At 41.8% G+C, this 13,414-nt stretch overlaps 1 long non-coding RNA gene across 2 annotated transcripts; it reads right to left on the bottom strand.

Moving 5' to 3' along the window:
• Positions 1 to 8,746: 8,746 nt before the first annotated feature.
• Positions 8,747 to 10,153, bottom strand: LOC117820650. Of its 2 annotated transcripts, XR_004632810.1 has the most exons (4): positions 9,891 to 10,153; positions 9,731 to 9,802; positions 9,196 to 9,367; positions 8,747 to 9,097 (listed from the first exon to the last, which is right to left on the bottom strand). It is a non-coding gene; the product is annotated as an uncharacterized LOC117820650 (long non-coding RNA). The 2 variants fall into 2 exon arrangements; XR_004632809.1 differs by having other exon boundaries at positions 9,196 to 9,802.
• Between the last annotated feature and the right edge of the window lie 3,261 nt (positions 10,154 to 13,414).

Below are 13,414 nucleotides of genomic sequence, written 5' to 3'. Positions count from 1 at the left end.
TATCCTACAAACTTCCTCAACATGTTTATCCAAAGTCCAAAATGTTGTTTACCTCAGTGTTAAACAGAGCTGACTCAGGTAAATACATGTTTTCCTTCTTAATCGTAAACACTGTTGTTTATTCCGATTAAATACAACATCCTCTGTCCTGCTGTGTAACGCTCACGAAGGCACCAAATGTGATAAAGCTCCTAGAAACACCCCCAAACTATTTCATAACATCAGTTTAAATACATGGTATTGTGCAATTTAAGCTCAAATGACAGAACATCAGCTGCTTCCTCTGCTAACTGCTTCCCCACCTCCGCCCTAGCTCCTCCTTTCTGCTGTGTCTGATTCTAACAGTTTCATATGTATCGTCACTGATGCTCGCTCTGTTCTGTAGCCCGTGGGTCTTTGCTGCTGTTCTCCCTGCCTTGGATTTTCATGTATGCACATTAATAATACTTTTATTTGTATAGCACCTTTCAATGCAAGTAACAAAGTGCTTCACAAAAACAATTTAAAAAAAAGACAGTAAAAGCACAGAGTAAAAATGTAAAAAATTAGAATAAATTCACAAAACAAAAACTTTACTATAAAGGTGTGTCATGAGTAGTGAAATAAAATTAGGACTGATTCTGCAAGTCTGATTCCCTCTTACAGGCTGTTCTACAGTCAGGGGGCTCTGACAGCAAAGGCCCTGTCACCTTTAGTTTTCAGTCGGGAAGAGCACAGCCAGAGGATTTCAGACTGTGTCCAGGTTCATAGGGGGATAAAAGCTCAGAACTATATTGAGGGGCTAGTCCATGTTGTGCTTTAAATATGATTAAAATAATCTTAAAATAAATCCTAAAAACAACAGGTAGCCAATGTAGGAATGCTTAAAATGGGGGGAAGTGGGACATTTTTAGTTCTAGTAAAGAGCTGAGCTGCTACATTTTGTACTGTCCAAAGGCGTCAAGGTGGGAGGAAATAAAAGCATGAATGAGTTTTTCTAAATCTGTCAATGAAATGAAGGACTCTACCTTTGCAATATTTCATAGCCGATAAATACAGGACTGGAAAACTGTCTTTACTGGAGTCTTTAAAGTCCTGGTCAGAAATAACTCCAGAAAGAGAGGGGAGGTGTGCTCTCCCTGCCTCAGGCTTTGGCATTTGGACAGGGAGCTCCCAGAACAAAGCAAGACCACCAAGTATAACTCAATGCATGATGATAATTAATTATTTTGATGGGAGTGGTTCTGACTTAACTTTCTATAGCATGGCAACAGTGGAGGAGGGTTCCCGAGTGCTTTACAGTGCCTCAAAAAGACAGTAGCGGACACATGTTGTATGTATGTTGCATACATCTTCAAAATATACATCACATAATGTGAACAGCATGACTCACGGCACAAACTACAGCCATAAGAGATCATAATGCACTAGTGATTGTTTTAACTCTGTAAGTTGTGCTACTGTAGCAGCATCCTTGAAAAGAGAGGATGGTAAATCTCTGTAAATACTATCATAAGTGCCCTAAGGTCACTCCTGTTGTAACTTTACATCATAGAGGTAAATAAAATTGGCCTGACATTGACTTACACTAACTAGCATCTGCAGAGACACGATGGAATGTGTAACAAGAGAAGCCTCAGGGACCACAGTCAATTTTCTTTATGTAAAACCCTCATCGCCGTGATGAACATCTCCCAAGTGAGCAAACGGAAAGGAATCTGTTTCCCTGGATGAGTCAGAGAGCAGGAATCGAGAGTTTCTGTGTGGATTGTCTTCTCATTGTAGGATGAGGGTGCAGCCGTATGATTTATTAGTGCACTCCCTCCACAGATCAGAAACTAGGATGGCGTTTAACATTCACATGACACCACCACATGCATCACTGAGTAATTCACTTACTCAACAGAGCTTATCTGTGCAGATGCGTCCAGGGTTTCTGCCCACGAGTTCTGCTGAGGAGCATCTCGGATCACACACAGGTTTCCTCCCGTTGTAGACACTCGCTTTTTGAAGTTGTTGCGTAAGTATGCAAAAAAAAAGAGAGCGCTGTTTTTCTTTCATTCACAGCCCCAGAACAAGATGTGTGCAGTAAGTCAACAAATAGGTATTAAAAACAAGAGAGTTCTCATCCTACTCAAACTACTCAAACCAAAGTCCCAGCAGTCGTCTTCCTACGTAACACATAATCACAGCTGACACAGGAAGTGCCTGGGCTCTAAGACACAGGCTGAAGGTCTCTATTTAATGTTAAATTACAGACATGTGCGCAGAGGTTAAAGGCCCAAAAACGTGACTACCCCCCGATGATAAACTCTTCAGCCTCCTCAAAACGAAAAAAAACCCATTAAACACCCGCAACGCCTCGCCGCCTCTCAACAGCACTCCGCTTCCCGAGCCATGAAAGCCAGCGAGATAACACGGAAACGTTAAATAGGAAAAACATCAGAAAGTTTTCTCCCCCTCTTCCCTCCCTCTCCTCTTCCTCATCAAAGTGTGTGAGCGAGATGCGAGGAGATGACGGACCACCGTGAGAGAGTGAGCGATGGGAGGCTCACAATTTGTTTTCTCTTTTTGTTGCCTGTTTTTCGTTTTCATCTTGCCTTCTCAGTCGGCTTCTTCTCTTTTCTCTTTTTTTTCTGATAAACAGTCAAGAGCTCGGCTGCAGCGCCATGAAGATATTTTCATTTTCAGCTGCAGCCTCATAAACAGAGGCCTGTGAAGACAATGTGGTTAGAAATGATGAATATATAGCCAGTGGCTTTAATATCTTTAATACTCACAGCGGATGAGCCAGGGAACGGAACGCTGCATTAGATAATGATGAAAAACGGAGAAAAAAGAGGTTCCTGCTTTTCAACTCTGAGGTTTTGTGCTCTATTTAATATTTTTAACTGCAGGTTTCAGCCAGGACGCTTCTCCCAGAACAGAGGGCAGATGATTCGCCAAAATAACAGGCAGACCCACAATGCAATGCAGGTGTCGAGGAAAACACACGAGATTTGCGGGAATTGGAAATGCACCTATTTTCTTTTTCTGGGTAAGTGTTGGATTTAAGTAAATATCGCTCTCACTACACTGGATATGAAACTTAAGCTCGTAACCAGCGAAAAAAGGAAGAACACAGCATGCAAAAAAAAAACAATGAACATAAGAACATAAGAGCTTTTAATCTGCCACATCTAGAATAATGATAACCCTAATTTCCTTTTTGACAAAGCTTAGAGCTGGCTCAGGCTTGGACCAACTCTTAGTTATGCTGCTATAGGCTTAGACTACTATAGGCTTAGACACACTGGGATCCTGTCTTTCCCTCTCTCTCCTCTGTCTGCCTGTCTCTTACTTTAAATCTTCTTGTCCCATTAAAGTTACTAACCATAGACCTTCCTGGAGTCCCTGAGCTCCTTTACCTCATAGGTTCCTCTGGATCTCTGCTGCTGTGGATGTGCCAGACTTCAGCTGCTACAACTCCTACTAACTGTTTCACCACTATCATCTCTCTCTCTCCATCTTCCTCTATCCCTCTCTCCAACACGGTCTCAGCAGATGTGTGTCTAACATGAGTCTGGTCCTGCTGGAGGTTTCTGCCTGTTAAAGGAAGTTTGTCCTTGCCACTGTAACTTGCTTAAAGCTGCAAAATGCTCTGCTCATGGTGGATTAAGATGGGATCAGACTGAGTCCTGTCTGTAAGATGGGACTGGATCTTATCCTGTCTTGATGTTGGGTCTTTGTTGATAATAGAACATAGAGTACAGTCTAGACCTGCTCGGTGTGGAAAGAGTCTGAACATAACATTTGTTGAGGAGTTTGTGAGCCACTTGCAATCAACCCGGTACCTTTGTGTTCTGGTTCTATTCATACCTTGCATAGATTCTCATGTGACCCCCAGCACAAACCTCTTATGAGTTCCCACTGAGCATGTGCACAAATGATGTTCACCTGACCAGGCAAAGCCTTTTCATGACTCATTTTGGTTCTGTTTGTTTGGAGAATGAAAAAATGGGCAGAGATAAGTTTCATTGTCATACAGGATAGTATGATGTCAGGAATACGATGTCCTTATTTGAGTGAACGGAACCTTTACTTGGAGACAGAAGGCCTGATTAAATCAACCCCTGAGGTTTTGGAGACAGTTGAACTGGTGTGATGTCATGTTGCTCCCGGCTGAGTTTTGGACGTCGAATTGAGCAGCTCTGAAGCCGTGTCACCATCACATGTCAATCACGCTCATGGACAACAAATCAAGGGGTGCATCGGTGCAGGAATCCTTCCCTCCTGCCGTCCATGACGACCTGAGAGCTGTCAATCACCCTGCTATCATGGGACTCCGCTCGCCTTGAACGGCACAGCTACCTTTGTTGGCAGAGTCACACCAGCATCATTAGGAGCATATCAGTCCCGCCATAATGGACCCCCGAGGAGCCTCTCCTCTGTTTGAAGTTCACTGAGCTCTGCTGCTGCTGTCCCAGAGGTGAAACACACAAACACATTAGGAATGCACACGCACACTGCTGCTGCTGCTTCTGTTGGGATATTTATGTGTGTGTTTGCAGGGGTGAGATTTATGCAAATTTAAGAAACCTTCAGAACACTTGAGGATTTTGAAAGCTTTTTGAATCTTAGTGGATGAGTTAAAATTCAGCTGAGAACGAGACAGATGTCCTTGAAAGGTGATGCATTAGAATTAGAAATATGAGACTTTCTTTTCACCTGGCTCTAGTGGCAGTCTGAGACACCGAGGAGAACACTAGCACATTTGGAGTTTCTACCTGGCTTATATTTTCTGTTCTCTGATGTTTTATGTAACCACTCATCTAGTTTCAAGGTGACGTCTTTTGAAAACCATGTGCTTTTTTGTGTCCATGTCAAAGAAATTAGTCGAAGCTAAAGGTTAGCAATTCAATCAAAGCTTTGATTAACCTTAATCAAGAGCAACCAATGGATTTATACTCTTTGACGAAGAATGATCAGGCTATGGATACAAACAAATACATCTTTAAGATTCTTACCGTCTCCCCCTATGAACTGTGTTTGGATGAACTCTCCTACTGCTTGAGGCTGACCAGTGTCCAGTTTGATGACCTCTTAGCTTGGATCAGAACCAGGATTTATCAAACTGTACTGGCACTCTGTTTCAGCTGTAAGACACCCGCACAACCGTCTCCACTGAGTCCAATTTTCGTTGTATCTAGCAAGTCAAACATCAGCTAAAATCTGGTTTAGGACAGCTCTATGAACCCAAACTAGATAAATTATTCTGTCTTAGAACTGCAAAAAAACAGGTCAAAATGAAGCCCAAAGGATAACATCATGGTGCAGGACCAAAAAATATTAAATTCAAGATGTTTAAACTCTATTTTTTTTTGTTTTCATGACACAGCATTTCTCTCTGGAGTTGAGAAAACTATCTTGTCCCAAGATGCATGATGCAAACGAGACAATCCCAGAAAGCAAGCCTTTATTAGGATACAATCTCCGTTGGTTTGGGTCTACACTATTTTGGTGAGTCACGCTAGAGTTGGGTCACAAGGTAAGCTACACTAACGCAGGAGATGAACCTGCTGATATTTTTCTTTAGAACTCCAAAACAAATTCACAACTTGTCAGAAAAATATTATGGGAGGTAGAGCCTTCAGTTATCAGGCACCTCTCCTTTGGAATCTTCTACCAGTCAGGGTCCAGGAGGCAGACACCCTCTCTACTTTTAAGATAAGGGTTCAAACTTTCCTTTTTGATAAAGCTTATAGTTAGAGCTGGATCAGGCTTGGACCAGCTCTTAGTTATGCTGCTATAGGTTTAGACCGCCAATGGAACTGACACTTTGGGATCCTGTCTTTCCCTCTCTCTCCTCTGTCTGCCTGTCTCTTACTTGAACTCTTCCTGTCCCATTAAAGTTACTAACCATAGACCTTTCTGGAGTCCCTGAGCTCCCTTGTCTTGTAGGTTCCTCTGGATCTCTGCCGTAGATGGCCTGCTGCTGTGTATGTGCCAGACTCCAGCTGCTACAACTACTATCTGTCTCACCACTATCATCTCTCTCTCTCTCTCTCTCTTCATTTCCCTCTATCCCTCTCTCCAACACGGTGTCAGCAGATGTGTGTCTAACATGAGTCTGGTCCTGCTGGAGGTTTCTGCCTGTTAAAGGAAGTTTGTCCTTGATTGATTGATTAATCAAGCTTCAGTAACAACGATGGACGCCTGACAAGAAGTTGATGTTCACAGTGGTAGTTACACTGCTTCGAGCACCTGTTTGAAGGGTTTTGACTTTCATTAAACTATTGTAGCATCCAAATGATGACTTCACATCACAGGGAGTGAAGTAAAATCTGGAATGTAAGTGCATCGTATGGATGACAGCGTTATTTAGAGACCGTCTATAAGCTGCTGCTCTGGAAGCTGCTTAGAGAAATTGAATGTGACAGAACTGAATGTGAGGCTGTATTTGAAATTGAATGAGACCACTGCGATGCATTTTTGGAGGGAAAAGAAAAATTGGATTGCAGAGCGTTGTGTCTGAAATACCTCCTCACTCCATCACCATTCCAAAACTAATCTCCATCACTTCGGAGAGGATCGACTCGCAGCATGAAGAAGTCAGGAATGGCATTCAAGCTGCGGCCAAACTACTTACCCTTCACTTCCCTGCTTTTCCCGGCCTCCTCTTCTACTCATGTTAGAAAGTGGATTGACCTTCTTACTGCAGTCGGCCTTACACAGTCACTCCTCATTTTTCATCCTGGACTGAAAACTGGTACCTCATGTTATCCTTTTCACACTTAATCGTATCCTTTCACCTACATCATCCTCCTCCACTACTTTGACTGCCATCATGACAAAAGACAGAATCCTCCCACCTGCTCTGAACTTCTTCTTACCAACTGCTTTTTCTAATACTTTTCTCATCACCTGTATCTGAAATCATCCGTTCAGGCTGACAATATGTTATAACTTAGAAAGCCTGATTCCTGCTGCTGGAGCTCACTTTGATTATGTCCTCTGTTAGGGTATTTTTATACACTCTAACACCTGTTTCTTTAAGTTTCCTTAAATTGCAGAATGTGAACTTCTACTTAATTTACTGCTTGTGGTATCACTGCTGTTTGTGATTTAGTTTTGATATTACATGTGCAAAAGATAAAATGCATGGGGGCTACTGCATGCATGTAAACAAAAAAGTGACAAAAACTACAGTTAACCAAATGGCCACATGGGGTTGGCTCAATGATGAGTCATCCACCTTAAAGCCCCATGTTACCACGTATAATCTCATGAACATGTTTAAAGCCTGTTAAATAAGATTTTTTTACTTATCACGTCTTTAATTTATAATAAGGGGTAAAGTTATGCACAGTTTGGGGTGTGCTGCTGCTGCTAGGTTTCACCCAGCTGTATTTTTGGTGTTTCATATGTAAGTATATGTCTCATTGTGTGTTTAACTGCACTAATAGACTGTCCAAACTGTCTCTACTCAAGCTCTGTTGGTTGAGTGAACTTATTAATTACGGGGCAGCATGAATTACGAGTGTGAAAAAGGCCAACAGGCCCAGTTCTACGAGTTCAAAGTGTTCCTCAAACGGTGATTATATTTGATTTGATTTTTTGTGGCCTGTTCAAGGGAATCAGGGTTGTTTTTGGCCTTTCCCTCAGAGGAAGCAGTGAGCAGTGATGATGAAATTACTGCTTATTATACCCTTGGTTAACCTGGTTAATTTAGTTCACTCGCCGCTCAACCAGTTTCAATCAGCGGTTTCAGTCTGACGAATAATCAACTCTTGTCAGTTAGTAACACAAATTAAAACCTGTTATTTCAGAAGCACGGGTGTCATAGCTGTGATGACTGTTATCGTACACACCCATTAGTCCTCACCAGCTCCACTACCATCCAAATATGGTCACTGCTGTTTTACAGCATGGTGAAACCAAAGTCACCAACTAATGGATGATTTGTTCCTGAGGGCCTCACCACTTTGTAAAAGTCGTTCCTCTTGATCTTACAGCTTTGCTATTTGCCATTAGTATTTACTAAATTGTTCAGAGTAGAACAAACTGTATTATGTTTTTGTGGCTTGTTATGAGTCACATGTTTGGGATTGGTTCAGTTTTAGTGCACAATCACTCCAACACCTAGAGTACCTTAACAAGATTAGAAAACACTTGGTTCATGGCTGCTGTTTGGTTGTTGTTCTGTTGGTTAGTTAGGCTTTATTTCCACAGTTTGATGCACTTACTGGAAAGCTAGTTACCATAAATCTTCAATAAAGGCTTTTCCCAATTAAAGGCAGGGTCTCTTTTAGTGGCCGGGAGTGGCTGTATGTTTTGACAAACACCTTGGTTTGAAGGCATAGAGAAAAGCAGGGGACCTGAATGCCTTTAGGTTGTCAAGTACGCTCAATAAAAAGCAGCAGGAGGACCTTTTTCATGGGAGGAAACGTGGCTAAACTTCAACTTCAAATGGCGGGACAAGCAGGGTTTCAGCGTGCAGGCATGGTATAGATCGGCATCAATCTCCTATAAGTTGATCAGGATGAAAGCTGAAAGAAATGTATGCACCGCTGAGTGACAAGGGAGGACTTAACTGTTTGTACTGTCTTTAAAGATGGAATTCAAAAGCTGATAAAATAACAGAAAGCCGATATCTGCTGGGGAAAAGTTTTATTGGAAAATAATTAAATGCCTGCCTCTAGTTGAAGCCTGTCCCTAATAAAGGCAGGCTTGGTTTACAGACTGAAACAAATAAAAGCCTGGGCTACTAATTGAAGTTTTACGTATTTTCACTCCAGGTTAGATCCTCAAGGAGCCTTTTAATTTATGTTAGCCGAACTTTTGTACTCGCACAGTTTTATTTTTTGCCATAAATAACTTTATTCCACCAACAGAGCTTGTGCCCCTTCCTTAACGAGATGGGTTATAAAACTTGTGTTTCATGTTTTCCAATTATCCAAAAACATCTTAGCTGTTAATTGTTGGTTCAGTCTCAGCTTGTCCCATCTTCCTCTGGCCGCAGCAGTGACTCCTCTGTCCCAGATCATGGACCTCTTGTGTCGCTCTTATCAGCTCTTTTGTTATTTCATAATATTCCATGGTGCATAACTACACCACAAAGGCTCCGATCCACATCTATCTGAGGGTATTAGGGATGAAGAAAGAAAGACAAATTAACAAAGCAACTCAGTTTCATTTGCTTTGTTTTAATGGCGGAGTGGAAGAGGTTTTGCATACATAAATATAAATGGATGAATTAGCTGCTTCGGCTCTGAGAGTGAGAGCGTTGGTGACAGGTTTGGTCCATTGTGATGGAGACAAAAAAATGAGGAGAGAGGTCCACGAACAATGGTCTGCTTCTCTGTCCTCTCGCTCCAGACGGATCATCAGCACTGATCTATATGATGGGCTGATGATGAGGTGTCCCGCACATACACACACAATGAGCAGCGTTAATTCCATGCAGACGATTGAATATTATCGCTTATGAATAATGAGAGGATTCATGGTGGACAAAGAAGAAAGGGAATGTGATTGAGAAGAAATGAGATGAAGTATGAACATCTTGTTTCGTTAAAAATGAACAGAGGAAAAAGTGGATCATCACATCTTTTGGGGCAGGAAAGAAGAGGAACCTCACAGTCTAGATCATGGGGAGCCAACTTGGAAACGATTACAGACATCTTAAATATTTATCTGCCATAACAGCTCATAGCTCCATATCACAACTTTAAAATGCTTTGCTTCCAGAGTGCTGGCCTGCTTGAGGTACCTAAAGTCTCCAGAAGAAGTACAGGAGGTAGAGCCCTCAGTTAGCATGCCTCCGCCTTAGGAATGGTGTATCCTGTAAAGAAAAAAGAACAATTCCAGATTTCTTGATGTTAAGTCCCTTGTATGTATCAAGCTCCAACTCATGTCAGGCAACACCTTACCTATCAGACCTCCAGAACATTGTGCTCCCAATATTCAGGCCTGTTTGAGAACCATGAAATATCCATAAGTAGTACGGGAAATCAAGCCTTCGGTTATCAGACTTCTCTCCTTTGGAATCCACTCTCTACTTTTAAGAGCTGGTTTAAAACTTTCCTTTTTGATGAAGCTTATACTTAGGGCAGGTTCAAACTAGTCTTAGACTGGTCCTTGGTGTAGTATAAGCTTGCCGTATAGGCCAACCGAAACACTATTATGTAATATATTAAGGTCAGTGTTTTGGACTGAATTGCTAGTTTCTTTCTTGATTTTTAATTCTTGTTTTTTGCCCTTCCTTATACATTTCTGAGGCACTCACTCAGTGAAAAATTTTGTCAGTCATAATCTTAATTTTAAAGGATGTCTTTATTCAAAATAAAGCCTGGGGTGGTAGCTATACACCTCAAAGAGCATGGATGTAGTATCAGTGACGTTACTCGTTAGTTTATTAGAGGAGTTATAAAGCTGAACGATGGCGGTTGCCAAGTTGGAAACACTGATTCAACCTACCTTTCAGCCAACCTGGACACTAGCAAATATTTGCCTTTAGCTGCCAGGCTAACTCACTAAGGTCTTTAGTGGTCGTGCGGTTTACTTTTCATGCTTCATAATTCAGTTTTGCCACACAAGAGAAAAGCAGAAACAAAAAGAAAATCCAACATGTTACAAACAAAGGAGACAACACAATGCTTCAACACCATAAACAAACTCTGAACCACTCAGAAAGAAGAGGAGGATGATGATGAAGGAGGGGACGGGGGTTCATGTCTTTATCTCAGTGCATGCATTCATTATGTATGAATAACTTTACATACAGCTCAGTCCCCAGCGCTGCAGGCTGCATCATCTACAATGTGTGCTTAAAAAGGTACAGCTATGGAATTATACTTAGCTCATCCTCAGTGTTGTGTAGCCTATCTCAGTGAATGTAATCCTATAGAGAAATATGTCTTAATATGTCAGAATCCCCAGAGCCTATGCAACAAGATCCCCCCCCTCGTTTCCTCAACTGTACTATATTAAAGTGAAAATAATCCAGGCTAAAACTAGGTCTGCATACATTAATCTACTGAGCTGTGCTTTATTAAGTACATAAACAACTCGTCCTCACTCAGACGGCCGTCCACAGGACCCGGGAGTTCATTTGTGATGTGACCCGTGAGATGAAACGCAAAGCTGCTTCATGAGGAATAATTTAGAGGCAGGCTGGAGAGTTACGGCGCCTTTACACCGAGGATGTTGGAGTTTGCTCAAACTGGAAAAGCTGCTCCAAATAACCGCACCCAAATGACTGCAAATGTTGGTTACAGTCATCTTCCAGGAAAACTGTGAGAGTTTTATCCAGGCTAATGAGGGAACAACGGCTGACGGGGAAATAGAGAGACGAGGATGATGGCAGGATGTCAGGTTACCAAAACTCACTCTCACAAACAAACGGAGGCTCTGAGTTTCAATTTTATTTATATGCTCCGGAATCCAAACTTTAAGAGAAATAAACTTGTTAACATCACATTAAATCACTTTTTCATAAAGATCTGACAAGTCTTGTTTTGAAAATGTGATGACATCACTGTGCAGAGACATGATGTAGACTTGTTGACGGTGTGAGGAGCAATTCAGGGATTTTTCAGTGGTGCCATGCAGGCGGCAGGAACACATTGTTAAAGCCTTTTATAAAAATCCAGGTTTATGCAACGCAGGCTTTATTAATTATTCAGCTGGCTCTCACTCTCAACTCGTGATGATTGTCAGCTCACTCAGTGGTCTTGTGCTGCAGAATAAGACAATCTGGGTTCTCCTCTAATGCAATTTTATTGTGTTAATTTGACACTGAATTCAGGTGATGTGATTTTATGAACATATAGTATGATTCTATTTGCATGCTCAGGCGTTGGATGGATTGCATAAGGGCTGCACTTTCATACAGGAGACGAGTGTTTGGTTCCTGTGATGCATAAAAGTGACTGTTGACTTTTTTTAGGAAGCTCTTCTTGGCTTCACGATATTTAAAGCCACTGTGAGGAGTGTTTAAACGGTTTTGAAAATTGTCAATTTAACATTAAACTGTCCTCATTCAGCTCTCCTTCTTCTCTGAGCTCTGCGGTTCACACACCTTTAAAAATAAACAAATGTCACAACTTTGAACCCTGCTGCTATCATCACCACCGCTCATGGTTTAAGGTTCTTTGTAGAGATCGCTAACCTAAAGTTTCTCTCACCTGTAGGATGAGATTTTGGTCCCCCCTAAAAAATAGCGTTAGCTATTTACCCCACACTACTCTAGTACGTTATTTACATGCCTTTTTTGCATGCATTATAATCATCTGAGAAGTCCAAATGTGTCATAAAAACAGCGAAAGCTTCTCATATCCAACATCACCTTTTGTAAAAGAAAAAGAAAGTAGGTTTAAGCATTATGCACAGACGAGGAAAAGAGAAGACTGTGCATGCACCTATAGGCTGCACACCTTAAGATGCAGTGGCATCAGCAGTAGCTATAAATCTTGTGACAGAAGCAGATTTCCAGGTGAGATCTGGCCTAAACATGAACTGTTAATCAATGTCTTCACAAAGATGCTAAAAATCTTTGGGTTTGTGGTTTGATGGTCGCTCATGGAGCCAGTTCTCTGAGTAAACCTTTAATCCATTGACCTTTGTGTTGATTCTGGGGCACATAAATGAAAAATGTACGCAATAACATTCGTAACGCGAACTTATGAGATGTTTTAAAAGATGTTCTCTCTGCGTTTAAGACAGACTGTGGATCCTCCTCTACCTGAGGCTCTGCTGTTAATTGTGTATCTGTGTTTGAGGCTGTAATCTGTTTCCGACAGCAGTGTGGTGTCAGTTTGAGTTCAGCCTAGTTTTTACTTTATTTGCTCAGTGATTCTGTGACAACCAAATTAGGATAAAAATACACCACATAGACGGGAGGAGAGGGAAACAACAAATTGTCTCAGGTGAGGTTTTCCCAGGGGATAATGAAGACATAAAAACAAACCGCACACCAAACGAGAACAAACATCCAAATTAAGATGACAAATGTAGACACACGACAGTGCGTCGTGTCGTACAGAAATGTGTCTCATTTCAAGCAGCCCGTTTTCTCGAGTCAGTGCTCCAACATTCAGGCCGTGGTTGGTTTTAAAGAAGAGTTCTGAACCTGAAAATGGCTGCAAAGAAAAAGTGTGTATGTGTGTATGTGTGTGAGCACGGAAGAATCCCCCACCTACTGTAACAGCAGTCTATCTGTCGAGTGTCTGACAGTCTGCAGCCATGGATGACTGAGTCCCACCATTGATCCTCTCTGTGCTCTTGACCAACTCTGGCACCTTCTAATCTATGCTAGACTCACACACACACACACACACACACACACACACACACACACACACACACACACACACACACACACACACACACACACACACACACACACACTCTCTCTCTCTCTCTCTCTCTCTCTCTCTCTCTCTCTCTCTCTCTC

Source organism: Notolabrus celidotus, chromosome 10 (assembly GCF_009762535.1).
Source record: "Notolabrus celidotus isolate fNotCel1 chromosome 10, fNotCel1.pri, whole genome shotgun sequence".
Classification (NCBI taxonomy): domain Eukaryota; kingdom Metazoa; phylum Chordata; class Actinopteri; order Labriformes; family Labridae; genus Notolabrus; species Notolabrus celidotus.
Note: the sequence above shows the minus strand (reverse complement) of the source record. Positions and strands in the feature narration are given on the sequence as shown.